The sequence below is a fragment of the Ceratosolen solmsi genome, unplaced genomic scaffold, assembly GCF_000503995.2.
Source record: "Ceratosolen solmsi marchali unplaced genomic scaffold, CerSol_1.0 scaffold23, whole genome shotgun sequence".
In the NCBI taxonomy this organism is placed as follows: Eukaryota; Metazoa; Arthropoda; class Insecta; order Hymenoptera; family Agaonidae; genus Ceratosolen; species Ceratosolen solmsi.
The window spans coordinates 1,246,455-1,252,719 of NW_011948430.1; the positions used below are offsets into that span (position 1 = coordinate 1,246,455).

The 6,265-nt window shown below is 40.1% G+C and overlaps 1 protein-coding gene across 11 annotated transcripts in view; it reads right to left on the minus strand.

Annotated features, from left to right (window-relative positions):
* Window positions 1-6,265, minus strand: part of LOC105363937 (CUGBP Elav-like family member 1) — a 418,414-nt gene that overhangs the window by 331,580 nt on the left and 80,569 nt on the right. The window lies entirely within an intron of this gene.

Consider the following 6,265-nt stretch of genomic DNA (forward strand, 5'->3'; position numbering starts at 1 on the left):
GAAACAAACGCCCATAAAGATAGCATTGCATATTGGAATGAAATAACGAGCTAGAAATTCGTTATTTTTCAAGTACGCCGAAAGATAGAGAGTCGGAGGGGCGGTGAGAGAGAGAGAGAGAGAGAGAGAGAGAGAGAGAGAGAGAGAGAGAGAGGGCAACTGGCATTTGGGTACTCTTCTGTTCGTTGGACATTCGTATTTTTCGAATAGGCGCACAAGTATAATGCTCGAAACGCCAGACTGCCCTTCGCGTATTCGTAACGCAGCCGCACATATACAAGCGAACGAAGGGTAACGGCAAACGGACCGTCACGCTGTGAAATCACTCAGCGGGGTTGACATTTCGTTGGCGCGTAGCCGGTTGACAGGCGTTCATCGGCTACACGATAGGCGAGAGCAGCCCGGGAATGATAACTGATTATCGAAGCGTCGAGTGATGATATTGAAAATGTCGTTCGATTTATGCAAGAGCCGACTCGCACTCACCTTCCCTAGTCGTCGTTAAAATGCCTATCAGCTTTATCAAAAAAATCACGTTTGTGCACATTTGTCTCCCATTTTATTCACTTTTCTCACCGGGCGCCATTGCGGCCTCTTTCGTCCTTGCCAATCACGCTTCGCGAATCCCTCATCACATTTGCCTCAAACTGCTTACGCTTAAAGGTCTTGCGAGTGTGACTTTTAGGAAAATCTTTGAAGAGGATTAAGCAATGAGCAATCAATCATACTGAAATTTTGAAACTATATACTATCTCTTTTTCTTATTAAAAACGATTAATAATATAATCAATATACATAGATATGATATATACATAATAGATAACCATATGTATATCGCGATAAAGTGCTTAATAATCTTCATTTTTAATTATCGGTCTTTCATTCGTTCAACTATTAGTTAACGTACCTACAAAAGTACGTTAAAAGTACTAGCGTTCAAGCGTTACTAACAATGTCTATTTGCTTAAAAAGTGAAAAACTTAACTAAGCTGTATGAAAATTTCTTTAGAATCATTATGATTATTCGTGTTTGGCAATGATCTCTTTTTCCTTAAATGAAGTCGTTCTGATTCAAATGCAACCTCCTCTTACCATCTCATTTAAAATTATTCTTCTTGAATGTAAAATAACCATTTCTATTCGTGTATCTCAACCTGCAGTTTGCTATAAAGAAAAGTATGCACATAGTGTTACCATGTGAAATAAAATTATCGCCTAGCGATGCGAGTTCGATATGATCTCTGAAAAGAGGATATATAATAAGATACGTACCGAGCCAAAATCTAAAGCGAAGGTATAATGACTTTAGAATTGACATATACGTCAAACTGTCAGTTCTTTACCAAGTTACTTGGGTTTGTAACGTAGAATTGTATATTAATATAATTCTAACGTCTAGAGTGTCTACCATCAGAAGTTGAAATTAATTATTAATCGAGCTATGTACAACAGATTAGGCGCGGTATCTCCAGAACCTAAATGCAAAAGCACCTTACGAGATGATTACGAAACAAGAATCTTTAAGTGAGCTACAATGCATTATCTTGATTACTAGAAGATGGCTGCACTCAGCACACAGCATGCTCCGATAACTTGATAACAAAAAGAAAACTTGCTCTAATGCTAATATTGATTTATTTTCTCGTCTTTTGTACGATTATCCATTTAAACCCATCGATAATTCATCAAAATTCAACGATTTTTAATTTCTCTCGCTATCATTTTCTCCCTTTTAAAGCGCCAAATATTTTTTACGCATTTAAATTTAAGTAAAGCTGCATTAGCATTTAGACTAATCAGCCAATTTTGTGAAAACTAGCAGACGGTGTTATTCGATTTAATTAATAGCAAAGTCAAGCTGGCGACAACTTGATTAATGAAAGAACATGGCTTATCATGAAATTTACTAACATTATTTTACTAATCAGGTGTTGGCGTGTAACCGTATCATATATATATATATATATATATATGCGTGTGCGTGTGCGTGTGCGTGCGTGTGTGTGTGTGTGTGTGATCGTGGCTTATACGGTTGATGAAGCGCTCGAGAAGGAGCCGCGTTTCACGACTATTTAATAAATTATTCAAGTCCCATCTCATCAGCATATCTCGAATTACATTATTAAATACTTTTTTGAAAAAGATGATGATGCAGCCACTGTGTCCTTGAGACGCGTTACGCTAGCAACTTTACTCTTAACTAACTATTAGTCAAGACTTATGAATTTGAATTTGAATGACTAGCGTATCCTATTAATTTAAAAGCACGCACAGTTGGTAAAACTTATAACCAGCCACGATTGAACCGCATAAATATGCAGGAAGCGAGTAAACGAAGAAGTACCCTGGAGGAAAAGCAAGACACGCGACTGCATCCCAAAATATACATATATACCACAAATGCGTCAATTATGAAACAATGAAATAGTTAGTGGGGGCCGAGTGTCTGAGCAGACGTAGGAAAGGCGCGCAGCAGGGCAAGTGCCAACTGGCGCCAACTTCTCGCGCTAACTTGGTAGCCGCTGTTTCGCCGAGTTAACTAACTAACTTCATAGCAATCTAGCTTGTCCTTTGCGACTACCCTCGTACTCTCCATCTCCCTCGCCCTGGACTCACGCGCTAACGTTTCGCCCCTGATTTCGCTTCGCTGACTCGCGCTTGCGGTTCATCCCTCGCGTCTTTCTTTACACCCGACCACGTCACTCTTGATAATGCGCCACGTTTGCCGAGATTTGATCGATTACACAACTGAAAGGCTGGATGATGCCTGGCTCGGTAGTGCTTTGGAATTGCGTGACGTTCCGACGGCAATCAATATGTGATTTCTACGCATTTTCACAAACATAGAAAATAATTCACGATAATCTGTTGCCCCACTGACACTTGGTTTCCATTATAAATATACAATTATAATACAAATAGCGAGTGCTTTTATATTTTAAAAACGATTTTAACAAATGCTCGATGTAAAGGTAACCCCTCTGTTAACATTCATTCGCAGTTTCCAGACGATTCATCTTTCATAAAGTCAGAGGCAAATTTAGGCATAAATACTGTTTTAGATACCCCGTTATCGAATAATAGCTAAAAACAATTTATAATTTTCACCAATACGAGCATAGGCCTATAATTTCGCCTAATAAAAATGAACGCTATTCGCACACGTTGTATTGCGTTTCTCTCTCTCTCTCTCTCTCTCTCTCTCTCTCTCTCTCTCTCTTTGGCCATGTGTATATGTGCATCGCTAATAGATTTCTCTGACTATGATTAAAGGAAAAGAGATGCCACCCAAATATGCGTAAAAGTGATTAAGAGGACTAATCGAACAAACTAGCGGGAGTTTCGTAAAAAGGACGCTCTGATTGATTGGTGTACGCTTAGCCCTCGAGCAGCGATAAATTCAATGAAGATGATAATAGGATGGAAGCCAGCCAGGAGTACGTTCCAGTGTAGAAAGGTAAGAAGCTTCTAATAATTTCAAGTTGACTACGCTGGCAGGAGTCCGGCCCTGGTAATATGAAACTTATCGCGTTACACGCATCAGTTAATTTCCAAATTGCATATCGCAAACCAGCTCTCAAATCAGCGCCGCGCTCACTGGCCGAGGTTAATGGTGGGCGGAGGGGGTAGGGAGGAGAGGGTGGCCACGGCCGGACGCAAATAGAAGTCCCCGAAACGAAAGAGAGATAACGGGAGAGGACAGACGCGTAGGCGTATGCCAATAATAGCAGCGAGTGATAATCTAGCGAGCCGTACAATCCGCCCATACGGATAAGCTGACTCCCCCCCCCCCCCCCGACCCACCCAAGCGGTTGTACGCGGGCCGTATACGTGTCGTCGAGACGGGCTCTAAACAGCGCCGCTGCCCCCTATGAACCCTATGACCGCCACCCCCCACCACCCGCTACTTTATCTGACGTACATATTTGCAAGCCCAGCGGGCACCCTTTTTCAACCTAACCCCTTCGTTGACAGAACTAAAGTCTTTGTGTATTTGCAGGCAAGCGCGGAATGACATGCCTTCATTTCTTTTCTTAATGGCTAGTGAGTATCTTTCATCGCTCCATATATTACGATTAAGTTGCAGCTACAATGTTCGATTTATTCTACACAGTCGTGCATTTTAGATTATCAGCGCTACATGTATAGCATCGAGAGGCCCTGCAAATCAATTGTTCTTTTACTATTTAATCAAATGGTGCGATTGAAATGAAAACGTGCACGCACTTTAAATTAAAAGATTCGGCTGCTTTTATTATGACTGACGGAGTTTAACATGTATCTCGTTACTTTAACATTCGTTACGATTAATTCGTTACCATACAAATTACGAGTTAATATTATTATACATCGTTGATGCAAAAAGCCAACGCTAATGTCCTTTTTTTTTTTAAAAGAAATATCAATATTTTTATGAGGAAAAAAAAATATAAAAAAAAAAACAACGCCAAGTTAGCTTATTACAATTCTCATAATGTCAATGAGAATTTTCTTAAAAATAAAAAGCTATTTGCAATAAATGCTTACCGACTTATATTATATTCGTCACCTTAAAGCCCCAAGTGCGCATTTAATTACAGCGTATAATAAAATTCGTTGAACAATGACTTTCAATATAAATATAAAGCAATAATAGTTATTTAATTAAGTATGGCTAATTTTTGGCATAAGGCTACTTAAATAATAAGCGACTGTTATCACATTTCGAACGTTGGGTGACATTAATCGAAAGAATTGACGTCAATTCGGAATTTCAATTTCCTTTTTATAACTTGCGTACGATCGAGTTGAAAGTTACAAAATGTCGTCGCTTTTCCGCCATCGCAGCCAGAGTGCTCGCAACATTTTTTTTTTTTTCATTTTTTTTTCATTTTTTTTTTTCATTTTTTTTTTTATCGCCTATGCACAATATTACCGCTAACAATAGGAATCTTGGCTTTCGTCACACGAGCGTATTTTCCATTTTGACCAATATACATACACGTCCTTTTAATAGCCTTATGATATTCTTAATAAGGCGATTATTCGAGATTACGGTAATCGTTATGCTTCAGGTGAAGAAATATTCCTAAAAAAAAAAAAAAAAAGTACCAGGAACGCGGCACGCATGAAAGTGCACTTGAAAAATGAGAATCCAGTATGCGGGTAGATAGTGCTGGATAGTGGTGGTGAAGGGGGAATTGGCGAATGGGGTGGAAAGAGCGTGAACGAAGGGAGATTGAAAGTACGCGGATGGTTATACTACGACGAGAGAACATTAAAATGGCAGAAAAAAAAGGTAGGAGGCGGGCGCGTTTACTGGTTAATTTTATGACGGGTTACGACTAGCGAGGCGTCGTCGCGGCACACTGCCGACGATGCCGGCCTGTCTCGGTGCAGCGACGTCAGCCAAAATTCATCTTCTTCGGGGCGAGCCAATGTCGCCGCGACATCGCATCGTGCGATGAATTTCCAAGCGGAGGTAGCGAGATAGAGGACGCGTACCTCCGATTCCGCGCGTCTCACCAAATACGCCGTGCTCTACTCGTTTTTACGAGTGAGTCTTCGATGTATATTGCTATTCGTATTACGCCATCGAGGGTCGGCCTGACCTTTGTATTTTACCTCTCCGAAGATTTGTGTGTATGCGGAGGGCTCGCTTGGAATTTCATATCGCACCTGGCTTTCTTTTGCATCGCTTTTTTACTTGTCTCGCCGCCGAGACGATTCTTCCAAGGAGGTTTGATTTTTAAAGTGACGCCCTACGAGTTTTATTTCATACACAACAATTTTGCCTGCATACCCCGCCTGCGCGTAATAAATGTTCTTCCTCGTGCGCATTTTAAAATATGTATTCGCATGTAAGTTCTATTGGAATTCTCTTGTAAATAGTACCCGGCGCTCCTGTAACTTTACAAAATCTCTCTCTCTATCTATCTATCTATCTATCTATGCGCAAATATGGATAATAGAGCCAGTGATCGAATTTTTCATTACAAAACACACTTAAAGAGGATAACAAACTGTCGATTTTATTCATGTAGCTGTAACACGGCGGCTGAATGCACCGAAAATTCAGATTGAGGAATTAAGCTTGGTTAAACAAGCCTCGGGCGAGGTAAATCCAAAGTGCAATGGCTGTCGATGGGTGGCGTAGCGTTATGAGATATATCTATTCTATTTTACTTTTAAAATTTCAGAATTAAAAGGTAAATTATAAGTTGAGTCATTACCTTGAAGCTATGCTATCTCCATTTTTCTTTTATTAATAGCTAGCAATGGAAAA